The sequence below is a fragment of the Cyrtonyx montezumae genome, unplaced genomic scaffold, assembly GCF_038088225.1.
Source record: "Cyrtonyx montezumae isolate F1298 unplaced genomic scaffold, pur_monq_1.0 scaffold_19, whole genome shotgun sequence".
In the NCBI taxonomy this organism is placed as follows: Eukaryota; Metazoa; Chordata; class Aves; order Galliformes; family Odontophoridae; genus Cyrtonyx; species Cyrtonyx montezumae.
The window spans coordinates 4,481,199-4,493,749 of record NW_027071925.1 but is presented as its reverse complement, the minus strand read 5'-3'; the positions used below and the strand labels follow the sequence as shown (position 1 = coordinate 4,493,749).

At 56.4% G+C, this 12,551-nt stretch overlaps 1 protein-coding gene across 1 annotated transcript in view; it reads left to right on the top strand.

Moving 5' to 3' along the window:
* The window catches only part of RBFOX3 (RNA binding fox-1 homolog 3), a 57,125-nt gene that overhangs the window by 19,150 nt on the left and 25,424 nt on the right, over positions 1-12,551 (top strand). The window contains exon 2 of the mRNA XM_065735355.1: positions 11,726-11,769. The gene's annotated coding sequence lies outside the window, so the exon portion shown is untranslated. The remainder of the gene's footprint in view (positions 1-11,725; positions 11,770-12,551) is intronic.

Here is a 12,551-nt window from a genome sequence, read left to right as displayed (position 1 = left end):
ACAGAACTTGCAATTAACAACAAAAAGGGGCATTTTTATAACATTTTTTTATTGAAGTCTTAATGAACAAATAAAGAAGCGGAGAAATCTGCGTATGTGTTTGTGAGATATAAAACTGACTGAATCGAGATGAAGCAGCAAGAAAACTTGGCCCTTATTTCCTGCTAGATAAGGAGAGCAGAGCAGCAGAGAAGGGAGAGGAGCAGAGAGGAGCAGAGCAGCTCCATTGAGACTTCTGCAAAACATTCCCCACAATGATCGACGATGCTCCTCCCGCTAATTTTTAACTCCGATTGCTTCTCCTTCTCTTCGGCGGAATTTAACTAGTTTGCCTGGGATATTAATAATTAAACATCAGGGAATTATGACCTGAGCAGTCCTCTCAGATGAGCGTTTGTGATTGTCTTAAAGTGCGCGGCGTTGGGTTTTAGTGCCTCTGATAGAATTCTGCTCCTTTCCAACTGCTGACACCAGTAACCCTATAAATTAGCGGATGATGGAGGGAAATCTCCCGGCTGCTTCTGTTGGTTTTATAGTTTGATTTGTTAATAGGAGTTTTGGGTCACAGCCAGGCGTTCCTTAACTGGTGAGGGGAAGGCTTTGCCCACAGCGCAGCACCGACGCCGGGTCCTCGTGCCTCCCATGTGCTGCCATCCCGGGGTGCTCAGCACTTCGTGGGCTGCTGCCTGGTGTCTGGGGTTTGCTTGCAGTGGGGGTTTTGTGCAACGCTCAGTGCCTGTCCTACTGCTGTTGCACAGCTGAAGTTTTCATTTATTCTGGAGGGAAAAGCGTTCGCATCTTCCCAACCAACGTGAACCCAAATACAAATAAATTTCTCTCAAAGTGCAGTCGTTGGAGAAAACCAAAGGCCGTTCGTCAGGCTGACATCAGAGGAGCCGCGCTCGCGCTGACAAGCAGCACAGGCTCATGTTTTATTCACCAGTCCTGAAAAATACCTTCCCGAAGAGGGGGCCCATAAATAAACCAGCGTGATGAATATTACACGGGATAAAAACTGATAAAGCAAGAGCCCTAGACACAGTGAGGTTGGGGAAGCACGTGGCTGTTGTCGCCTCCAATCCTGCGTGATGCGCTGGGGCTGGGGGCAGGGGAAGGCATCGTGGGGGGAGTAGGCTGAGCCCACCACTGCTCACCTTCACACCTGTGTGGGTAGGGGTGAGCGGAGCTGGGGCCGGGACAGCCATCCCCATGTGTTTTGCTGGGGATTTGCAGTGGCCGTGGGGTTTGCAGAGTACCCCCAGTGCAGCAGCAGGCTCCTGCTGGCTTCGTTCCCCTTGAACTTTCAGGAACGTTTTGCCTTTCCTTCTCTCCACCCAATTTAAGGAAAACAAAAGCTCAGCTCCCGGGGCTGCTGTGTCTTTGTGACGGTGTCCCTGTGTCTCCAGACAGTGGGCTGCAAGTGAAGCACAAAGCGTTGCTTTCCAAAGCTGCACTTTCAAAGGCTGCAGGAGGAAGTTTGAGACACTCTGCAATCCCACATTTGGCAGATTCTGTGTAAATGTAAACTGTGTGCAGATCCCCTTTGAGAAGTTCCTTTGCTCTCCCTCCCAGAGCATCCCCTGGCCCACACCTCCCCTCTGCTGGAGGCAGGGCTTTGAAATGCGAGCACTTTGCTTTTTATGGCATGGTTTAATTGCTGCCCGATGGTCTGATCCACCATGAGCAGCACCAAAGCTCCCGTGGTGGGTGCAGCTCTGAGGCTGTGGAGCACAGAGGGGTTAATGGAGGGAGCTCTGCACAGAAGTGGTTGGAGTTTATGGGGTGGCCATGCAACAGCATCAGCTGTAATGCTTATGGCATGAGGGCGGGGAGATGGGAAGGTGCAGGTGTTGGTGCTGCCTCTCCCAGGCTCCAGCCAGGAAGGCTTTGTGGTGCCCTCCGGTGCTTCTTGTCTTCGTGAATCCTGGGCTTGATCAAATCTTAATCAAGGTGATGGCATTAATGAGGCTGGGAGGGGGTGAGGGCTCAGCTGCAGAGGGCTCAGCACTGCGGGTGTGGGGAGGTGTCTGCACCTCTGGGGAGGGTGAGAGCAATGGGGGTACTGGTGCCACTGACCCCCCCATGTCTGCACACTGGGGCCAGCCCTGCTCCCCACCCCTCCCCCACCCACTGCCAGCAGTGTATTAAAAAAACATAATTGATTTTCCTTCCTGCCAGTGCTTAACCCGGACTTTCCCGCTGCAGCAGCAGAGGGCCCTGATTACAATATCTCTGAAGAGGGCACCGTGAGTTATAGTAATGGACACTCTTCTGCCTGTCTGTGCCGCCCATAAATCTCTCCCCTCCTGGAAGTGCAGATGGTCCATAACCGTCCATCATCCCGAGCGAGCGCCGGACAGCCCGGGGTGGGCTGCTCCTCTGAGGCCGTGTTTCTGCAAGCTCGACGGAACTGTGGCTCAGTGTGAGCTCTCAGTAATGGAGCACGAGCTGCTCCGCCGTCAGCCATGATTTAGGGGGGGCCGGGCAGTAAATATCGTGCAGGCTGCAGTGGGAGGGACAGCACTTGTGGATGCTTTGGCACAGCGGTGCTCACTCCTGGCACATCCCAGCCCTGTGCTGCTGTGTGGCTGTTTCTGGGCCACGTGTGTTGTGTGATCACTGTGTGTGGTCGCTGTCACCCTGCTGGGGTCCCTGCTCTGTCCCCTGCACCCATCCCAGCAGGACCTGCTCGCTCGCAGCCACAGATTTAGGAGCAAATCCACAAACTGTCCCCACAGGAGCTGTCCTGGAGGGTTTACAGAGCTCTGAGCTGCCTTCTATTGGCGTGGTCCCACATCACTGAGTGGCCTTATTTATGAGCATCCTCTTGGCATGGTCTTTAAACGCTTCCATTACCGTTTTTGCATCGTGCTTACTGTGAGCCCAGGCCCACTGAGACCCCAGTGTGGCAGCAGCAGCAGCTCTGGGAGCACTGGGCTCACTCAGATTGGGTTGGAGCTCTCGCTGGGGCCGTGGAGGGGTCTCTTTTCCTGAGTAATGACCTGGAATTGGATCACGCTGCGTTTATTAGATGGCGAGAGCTGTGCGGGATCAAAGCAAAGCAGGCTGAGCACTGCAGAGCTGGGGGAGAGCAGCCTCTTGCTGGCAGACAAACAACCCAGCAGCCCGGGGAGGGATCTGTGCTCCTGATGATGGAGCTGCAACCACGCTCCAGCAGGAAATCTGCTTTCTGTGGGTCAGTGACACCCAGACCCCAGGCAGGGCTGTGGGCACGGAGCTGGTGGCAGACTGCAGAGCCCACTGCTTGGGCAGCCCTGGGGCTCCTCACTGCGGGCATCACGGCCCCGTGCCCACCCGTGCTGGGGCTGCTGAGGGCAGTGTGGGGCAGGGAGAGCAATTGCAGCAATAATTAATAGCTGTGCTGGAGGGAACTGACAGCTCGCAGCGCCCGCGGTGCGATGAGCAGCTGGATGCTGCGCTCCTGACAAGCTGCTCCATGGGCTGCTGGGGCCGGGGGTGAGCCCAGTGCTGGATCTGCATGTCAGCAGGCCCCCAGCGTGCTCCGAGCCCGTGCCCTGCAGAGCTGTCCCCGCAGCCAGGAAGGGCTGGGGCTGCGTTGCAGATTCAGGCAGCATCAGCTGGGTTTATTAAGCTAATAAAACAATGTTAAGTATCCGCACACTGGAGCCCCCTGAGGTCTCTTTATGTGCAGAGAGGACCCGGGGGATCCCAGCGCCTCCGAACTGATGATTGCTCTGTCACACTAACAGATAGTGGAGCAGGTAGCACTGCGCCAGGCTCTGCTCCTCCACCAGCACTGTGCCTTCGGCCAGACCCCATCTGCTCCTCGTTCTGGTGCCTGTGCACCCGTGCGGCCCCAGTGCAGTGCTCAGCTCTGCGGGGTGGCAGTGCCACCTCTGTCCCTTTGTGCACACAGCTGTACCCGGTGGGCAGAGCATTGCTTTGCCTGGCCCATGGTGTCCCCTCGCTGCGTGGTGGTGTAGGGCGATGCACTGGCAGCATGCAAAGCAGCCGCATATAATAGATAATAATTAATAGACTGCTCCAGCGGCTAGCTAGGTAAGTAGATAAATAATTTTAATTATCCTTGGGGAGGCTGTAAATTCGCACACAGCCCTTTATTAAACTCTCTGTTTACAACAGTCATTTATATTGTGTGTCATTTTGCATAAAACCCCCTTGGGGCCAAATCGTGCTGTGTAATATCAGCTCCATTATTAGTGGTGCCTCTGCCCAGGGCTGCAGGGCTCCAGCCGTGTGCCCCGGTGGCACAGTGGGGCCAAGGGTGCCAGCAGGATCAGGAGGCTCCCAGGACCCCCCAGCTCCTTCCTGGCACTGTTTGTGCCTTTCTGCTGATGGCAGGGTGGGTTTTCTTTTCCTTCTCTCCCCCCCCCCCCATTTATTTGCACATTTCTCTCCAAAGAGCCATAAATTCCGAGCGGTGAAATCCCGCTGCGTCAGCAGTCTGCGAAATGAATTGATATTAAACGCGACAAAAGTCTCTCTCGTTCACCCTGGCCACTTTCTGCTTCCCTCCCCGAAGACGTAATTGAAAAGCAGAGGGCTGGCAGTGGCCATCACCCCTGCCTGCAGCAGCACCGTGCCCCCTATCGCCGGGATCTCATTAATTAGGGATTATCTACCAATAACCGCGCTGTGGCGGTGCCCCACGTGCTCCCATCCTACAGAGCTCTGTGGGCTCAGTGATTTCCAGTGGCACTCCCAGCAGCGACTCTGTGAGCCTTTAGGATCACTTTTTTGTGGGCACAGCTCTGCACTGCTGCTCTGCACCGGGCCCAGCAGCACGTGCCCATCACTGGGGACGGAGCACTGCTCGGGAAGTGCCAGTGCCATCCTCCTGGGCTGGTGCTCATTCCTTGGTGCTCCCCTGGCGCTGATCCCAGTGTGTGCCAGAGGTAATTCCACAGCTGCCATCAAATATGGTTTAATATGTGTGTTTCCAGCAGCAGAGGGGGATGTGGGCAGCCCGGGCTCAGTGCTGGGGCTGTGGGGCAGTGCGTGCCCCCCATGCAGAGCGTTCCCCGCTGTGGGGTTGGGGTTATTCATTATTTTTAGCAATCGATGTTATTGATGCCGTGCGAGCTGGAGGAAGCCACTGGAGGGCTGTTCTTCCAACTCATTACATTTAGAGCTGAACTATCCCCCTTTTATATAAATCCTGACACATAAAGATAAAATACACCGCTTTCCACCGAGCCGCAGCCCGGACGCGGGGATGGGCTGGTGCTGAGTCAGGGCGGCCCCACACACACGTGGCCATGGGGAGGAGTCCTCCAGGGGGCAGGGGCAGTGAGCATCACTCTGGGGGCTGTGCTGCCTGGGTCCCATGGGCTGAAGGATTCAGCTGAGCCTCCCAGCGTGGGGCTGCACCCTGCTCCCTGCCAACCCACGAGTGTTGGCCCAACATCCCGAGGCTGGGGACTGCCCCCTCCTCCCACTCCCCCCAGACCCAGTGCTGGCGGGTGGGCTCCTGCGCTGCTGCTGCCTCATTAGCATTACTACTTGGCCAGTCTCTGTGATTAATGTGCTGACTTGAGCAGAGAAGCCGGTGCTGAGATGAAATGTAAACCCCGTGCTCCTTCCAGCACGGTCTCGCTCACTCGATGGAATCTCAATCCCGGCGGGGGGGATCGATGCTAACCCGCTTAGTGCCCGTGCTGCGCCCGCCGGGGGTGGTTTAGGGTCAGGAAGGTCCCCCCAGGGCTGCCCCTGCTCACATGGCACAAGGGCACAGGGTGTCCATGTGTCTGTCCGCAGCGTGGCACTCAGCTCCCCCTGGCACTGCAAGGGGGAGCACAAAGGAGAGAGCCCCCCCAGTGCTTCCACTACATCAGCCTAGGCCTTGCGTGGAGCCCGGGCCTGCCTGAGTGGGCTCTTACCATTTACCTTTGTAGTTTTTCTTTTAGAGAGCAGAAACGTAGAACCCAAACCTCTTTCTAAAGCAACACATCAGTGCATCCCTTCGGGGAGAAGCACTCTCGCAATGAGGTTTTCCTGCACTTTCTCTGTCCTCACTGCCTCCATTCTGCACTTTCAAAGTGCTTGTACCCGCCCCCCCCCCCCCCCCCCCTCCCAGCCATTCCCTCTGTGCTCAGCTTTGGTTTCTTTCAAAAGAATGATTAAAAAAAATAGAAAGACTATTTTTACTATTGTTCCCAGTCAGTTACCATAGATCCGTGTTGATGCAAAAAGCCCTCCCCTGCCCACTCTGCCATGCCCTGTGCCCCCCATCCCCCACCCAGCATCTCCTACCTGCAGCCTGGTCATGCTGGGCACCCTGCAGCCACAGCTCCGTGCACCCCCAGACCCCACCGGGCTCCTCAGTGCCATCTCCTTGCTGTCACCCCTCGGAGCAGAGCTGTGGGCTGTGCTGTGTCCCATCGGTTCTCAGCGAGGAGGGAGAGCTCAGGTTAATTTACGGTGTGCGAGGGAACCGGGGATGGGAATAGCGTCTGCCCTCTAAATAAGTCATGAAGTAGGATCCCAACAGCACAATTAGAACCCTCCGTTAATGATTATTTATGGGGCTGGGAATGCTTATTTAACCTGACTGTATTAAATATTAAACCAAATTATAATATTTATAACTGTATTTCCAACAAAAGGGAGTGGTGTGCGCTGGGGCAGGGCTGTGTGAGCAGGTGGGACTGTGCCCAACCCCGGGGTCCTGGAGGTGCCACAGCTCACACATCTGGGACACAAGGAGAGGAGCTGTCCTGCGTGGCTTTGCCCAGAGCTGGTCACTGCCAGGAAGATGTAAAGCGGTGCTGGGGACATGGGTCTGCTGTTCTGCCTGCCAGTGAAGGTCCTGGGGTGGTTGGGACATGGCCAGGGCCTCAGCCTCAACTACTGGGCATGTTGGGGTCCCATCAGCCCCACAGCATCTGAGTGGGGATGGGAGAAGCCATCAGCCCTGGCGTGGCCGATGGACACCGTCAGCAGGGAAACGGGCTGAGCAAAACACCCGATTGAATTGATTTCACTTGCAGTTGGAAAGTCTATTGGCAAAGAAAACTGTGTTATCAACCTGAAACAAGCTGAGTGATGTGCTCGGATGAGGAGCACGCCGGGGGCTGTGCTGTGTGGTGTGGGGACCTATCTGCTCATCCCTCTGCGAGGAGCACTCTGTTCCCACAGTGAACACAGCAAAGAGAGGCAGTTGGCTGCATTTGGGGTGCAGCGTCCATGCACTCTGTGGTCCTTAGGCTCTGCCAGCTCTGAATGCTTTCTCTCCATGGGAGCAGGTCGGCAGCACCAGCCCGCAGTGGGAAGAGCAGCAGGGACAGCTGGGTTTCCATCTGCAGAGGGCACTGAGATGGGACCTGTGGCTAGAGTCATGCAAGAGTTCAGTACTGTTGTGACCACTATTTCAGGTGTGCAATCTGAGGTAATGACAGGGCTAATCAAATCTCAGGGGTAAGCTGTTGCTCGTGGGGGTCAATTGCTTTTGTCTTCCCCTGAATCAAAGCAGACAGCTGGGCTGGGTGGGCTGTGGGGCTGTGCCCAGGGCTCACAGCTGTGTGTCTGCTGGAATTCAGCTGCTTTGTAGCATCACCACGGCTCCTGTTCTGCTTGCCCCAGCAAATGTGGGAGAGAAGTGAAAAATCCCTCCAAGCTCCCAAAGATGGTGTGATTGCAGGTTCCGCGGCCTGTTGCAGATAAAATGATGATTAAGGGGTCCTACCCTATAAGCAGACAACCATGTTTGACCTTATTTAGGCTCCTAATCAATTTGCCCCTGGTGTGATTAATTGAGATGCTCACCATTGATTTTCCTGGAGACAGGAGCTGTGCAGGTGGGATTTGCAGGGATGGCTGTGAGGAGAGCATGGTGCTGCTGGTGGAGCAGCGGTGGTGAGCAGTACTGAGCCCTGTGCTGGGCAGGGGTATCTCCTCACTGTGGCTTCGGGTCTCGTGTTGGCTGCCAGCACAGCTCTGCCTCCTTCCTCTGTTTGCAGAAGGGTGCCAGGGCCAAACACTGCGTGGTTGTGCATGGGGATACGGGGAGGACTCTGTGAACCTGGGACAAGGAGGGTGGGCTTGAAGGGGGCACAAGGACGGGGCATGTTGTGTATTCATGCTGTGGAGCCCTGCAGAGCTGCCTGGTGTTGTGCAGGATTAATTATGTGCTGGGGGATTCAGTGCTCTGGTCAATTATTGCAGGCAGTAAAGCACCCTGCTGCTGCCGTTTTCCCTTGGCAGAGCTGAAGATGGAAAGATGGGGCCACGTGCTCCCCTGCTCCCAGACCCCCCTGCTCCAGGTGCCCTTCTGCTCATGGTCCTGGTCACCCACTGCCATGGGAAGGTCTCAGTACAGCAGTCCTGGGGGGAGCTGGGACCCCTGGGCATCCCTTGTGGGGTGGGGGTGAGTGACATCAGCCCCCCCTGCCCCTGTGAGCCACCTGTGGCTGGCAGGGTGGGCAGCACTGTGCCCAGAGGTGAAGGATCTACAGCACAGGCAATTGGAAAGGATTTTCTAGTTAAATTGCTGAGCAGATGGATTTACCCTGGACTGGTCCTTGCGGACTCTGGAACATTTTCTCTTCTGTCACGGTTCCTTTTTATGACCTGCCATTTGCTCCAGCAAGCAAGGAGAGAGCTCTCGGCGTCCCACTGCCATCGTGAGCACGTGGGCATCGCTACTGGGAGCTCCTTTTGAGGAACACAGCCGGGCCCAGCGGGGCCCCTGCCTCGTTTTAGCCCTGGGCTAGCAGCATCCAGCAGCACCGTGCTGCCCCGTGCTCAGTGCACCTCCTGCCCTCCATCACCCGTCCCTATGCAGCCCTGGGATGATGCCACCTTGCCTGGGGGTGGTGTCACCCTCGTGGTGGCACTCCTCAGTGGGGTGATGGCAGTGGGGGCTGCGGTGGTCCCGTGGAGGGCGGGCACTCCTCTCACTGCAGCATCGATCACGCTGCTGCTCGGGTTTCCACTGCTCCTGTTTATGAGCAGTGTTTCTCTTTCTTAGAAGAAAGGGAAAAGATGACACACAATCTTCCACCGAAGCCTTTCCCCTTCCTCCAGCGGCGTTTCTGCCATTTACGTTAAGGGCTGCACCGGCTTGGAGTAAATGGAGCAGGTTTGCAATTAGTTTTCAAAGTACTTATCTCATTAAAGTAAATGAATTATTGATTTAGTGACACTCATGCTTTTAGTGAGCGGCACCGTGCCATCACCGCTCCGTTCCCTGGCTCGCCGTGGCCGGCCCTCGCACGCTCCCTCCTTGCACACACGCGTGTGTGGCCGTGTGCCTGTCCCTCCCCGTGTGAGCCTGGTGCTGGGCTCCCAGCTGGATGTCCCCCAGCATGTGGGGCTGCGGGAGGGTGAGGTGCTGCTCCACGGCCAAACGCTGATGGCTGCGCCTGCCCGCCCCGCGCCAGCTGCTGACTCATCTCTTTTGCACAGCTCTGTAGAGATTTAATCTCTCCCGTAAGATAAAATACTCCGTTCATGGGAACCCACCTGCCCACGGCCACCCCTCTCCTGGTGCCAGTGCAGGGCTGTGCTGCAGGCAGGAGCTGGGCACTCAGGGTGCGTGGCGTGGGCACGCTGCTCCCTGTGCAGCACCTCAGTGCTGCTGTGCTGTGGGTGTGGGCACAGGGAGCTCTTCCTCCTCCTCCTGCTCAGGGCAGCGTTGTTTGGGGAAGGCAGTGGCGGTGCAGCTTGGAGCTGAAGGTCAGTGCTGTGCCAGGGCACTGCGTGACCCTGGGTGTGCAGCCAAGTGCCAGCTGTGAGCCAGAGTGTGCTGGCTGTGATCAAGCTGTGTGCAAGCCATGTGCTAGCCGTGGTGAGCCACGTGTCAGCCTTCTGCTAGCCATGATCAAGCCATGTGTTAGCCGTGACCTAACCATGAACCAGCTGTATGCCAGCCAGCATTGTGCAGCAAAACAGAGCAGGTCTGCTGTGTCCAGGCCGGAGGCATCTGCTGACCATGCCTGAGAGGAGGGTACAGAAGAGCAGCGCTGTGCTGTCAGTGGCAGCCAAGAAGTGAGTGCACTTTTTGGATCAGAGCCGTCGGTTTGGGGATGCTCCCAGTCACTCAGCCCTGAAGCTGTCCCACTGCCCGTCCCACTGCCCGTCCTGGTGCTGTGGCTCTGTTCCCACTGCAACAAAGCTGTAGGGAGTGCTACGTGGGCCTGCACAGCCGCTGCCCATATTGCAGCAGAGGAGGAGGTGACGAGGTGCTGGGTGCCTTCAGAGCTGCCCTGGAGGTCAGAGAGTCCCGTACATATATCCCTGCTACCACAGGGACTGCCACCTGCATCAGTGCTGGGAATGGGGCGTTCCTTCTTTCTGAGTTTAAGGGAAAAAAAAAAAGAAAAAAGATCCTTCTCATTTAATTAAAAGTGTTGACATTGTGCCTGGCCATCCCGCCCGCCAGAGAACGTGGTTATAAATTAAACATTAAACCTTTAATGGCCCATAAAGAAATATTCGCTGCTGCTTATGTATATAGGGGATATAAATAGAGAGGGCTGCTGGGGGAGGGGCGGGATATTATTTTTCCTCAGCCAGATAATCTTTGCTAATGAATTTAATTAAAAGAAAAAATAAATTTTGGATTTTTGGGGGAGGAAAGGGGGGGGGGTGTCAGAATGTACTTTGAGAAAGTTCTGCTGAGAAATTTCTGTGGGGGGATGGTGGGCAGCAGGTGGGGGGGTCCTCTCTGGCTGCCCACTCCGGGCTCCCTCTGCTCCCCAGTCCCACCACCTGGGGCCAGGATGGCTCGAAGGGCTCCTGAGCTCAAAGAGCATGTCTGAGGGTGGGAGCAGCTTTGCCACCAGTGTGGGGACATCCTTGTGTTGGGGACCGGAGGTGTCCCACCTCTGTGTGCTGAGCTGGAGAACGTGTCTAGCCAGGCTGGAGCTTTCTGGAGGGTTTTTATCATAAGAGCACTAATGGAAGTCAGCACCAGCCTAATGAGCTGTGTTCCTCCATGAATCTGATTCATTGAGGCAGGAATTACCATAATTGATTATCCTGCTGCGCGGCTGAGAGTGGTGTTTGCTAACAGAAGTGCCTGGGAACCCACTCTGTGCTTCCAGCACTGGGGCTGTGCCTTCGGGTTGAGCTCACGTGGGGTTCTGGAACAGCCCTGGGGCCACGTGTGGGGCTGCAACGCTATGGGGCTGGGGGAACACGTGGGGACAGCGGCTGTGGGGTGTTCTCCAAGCTGAGTTGCCCTGGTGGGGAGAGGCAGTGGGACTCTGCGCCTCGAGGTCTGCAGGGAAGCGGTGAGCAAACAGAAGCAATCCTCATCTGCTCTCTCAAAATACTCCCGTGCCATCTGAGCCGCTCTCATTATTTTTGAGGGTCTGACATGATTGATGAACATTCGGGTTGGCACTGTTGCCAAAGCCAATTAGCTGAAGTGCAGCTTTCAGGAAGTTTTCTTTGAAATTTGGTGATCTTCTCCAAGAAGTACCCAGCGCTGGGACAGCAGTGCCAGAGGGGCAGGAGGGGATGGGGTCTGGCATGGGGGTGTCCCTGGGTGATGCTGTGCCCTGCAGAGCCAGGAGCATCAACCAAAGCTGAGCCCCCCCAGCTCCGCTGCCCACTGCTAACAGGGAGTGTTCCCAGGGCTCCTGGGACATAGCATTCCTATTTATCCTCACATTCTAAGACTTTGCCAGTCAATGAGCAAACAACGTTGCCTGTAAGCAGGTTTAGCAGTAACGGTCATTGATTTTAATTCTCCCTCCTCTTTCTTGTCTTTTCTTAGAGAGCCCAGCGCGAGCACCGCAGGAGGAACTTGGAGGCATAAAGGTACAGAGCATCCCCTTCCGATGAGCCCGCAGTGCTCGTGTGCCCTCACCCTGCCCCAGGGTCCCCCCAGGGAGGCAGGGGCTGGGAGCTGAGAGCTGCATGTGTGGGGCAGGTGGACACAGAGCTGTGGGGAGGGCTGCTCCGGCCCTGGGCACCCACCCCCGGCACTGAGCCCAGCATGAATGGAGTGAGTCCAGGCAGCACTGCCCGGGCTGCGGTGTCTGTGGGGTGTCCGTGTGTGCTGGCAGTGCTGTCTGTCTGTGCTGTGCAGCTTTGGGAGCACTCCTTATGGCCATCTGCTGAAGGGCTGTGCCCTCACCTGGGTGATGCTGTCCCCGGGATGGTGCATCTGAGGGATGCTGCTGGCGTGTGGGGTCCCGCAGTATGGACGCAGCATAGGTGCTGATGGAGCAGAGGGCTGTGTGGGGAGAAGAGCTCTGGTGGTGGTGGGGTGAGGATGGCCCAGGCATGCTGCTCTGTGGGCTGAGTGTGGCTGTGAGTCTTCTGGAGTGAGCATAGAGGAGCTGAGGGCATCAAAGGGGCCCATGCCCAGCCCACCTTGGGTGCTGGGAGCTGGCAGCAGCTGAATGGTGCAGGAGTAGAGTGTGTGGGCAGCATGTTTCCTGCTGCACTGTGGGGAGCATGCAGGTCCTGAGCACCCATCGTGTCACTGCTCAGGGCTGTGCTCCAGGTGGGAGGTGCAGCACAGCTCTGTGTGCCTGGGATGGAGCTGTGTATCCACCCACCCATGCACTGCCATTTCTGGAGAGGCCTTTTGGGAT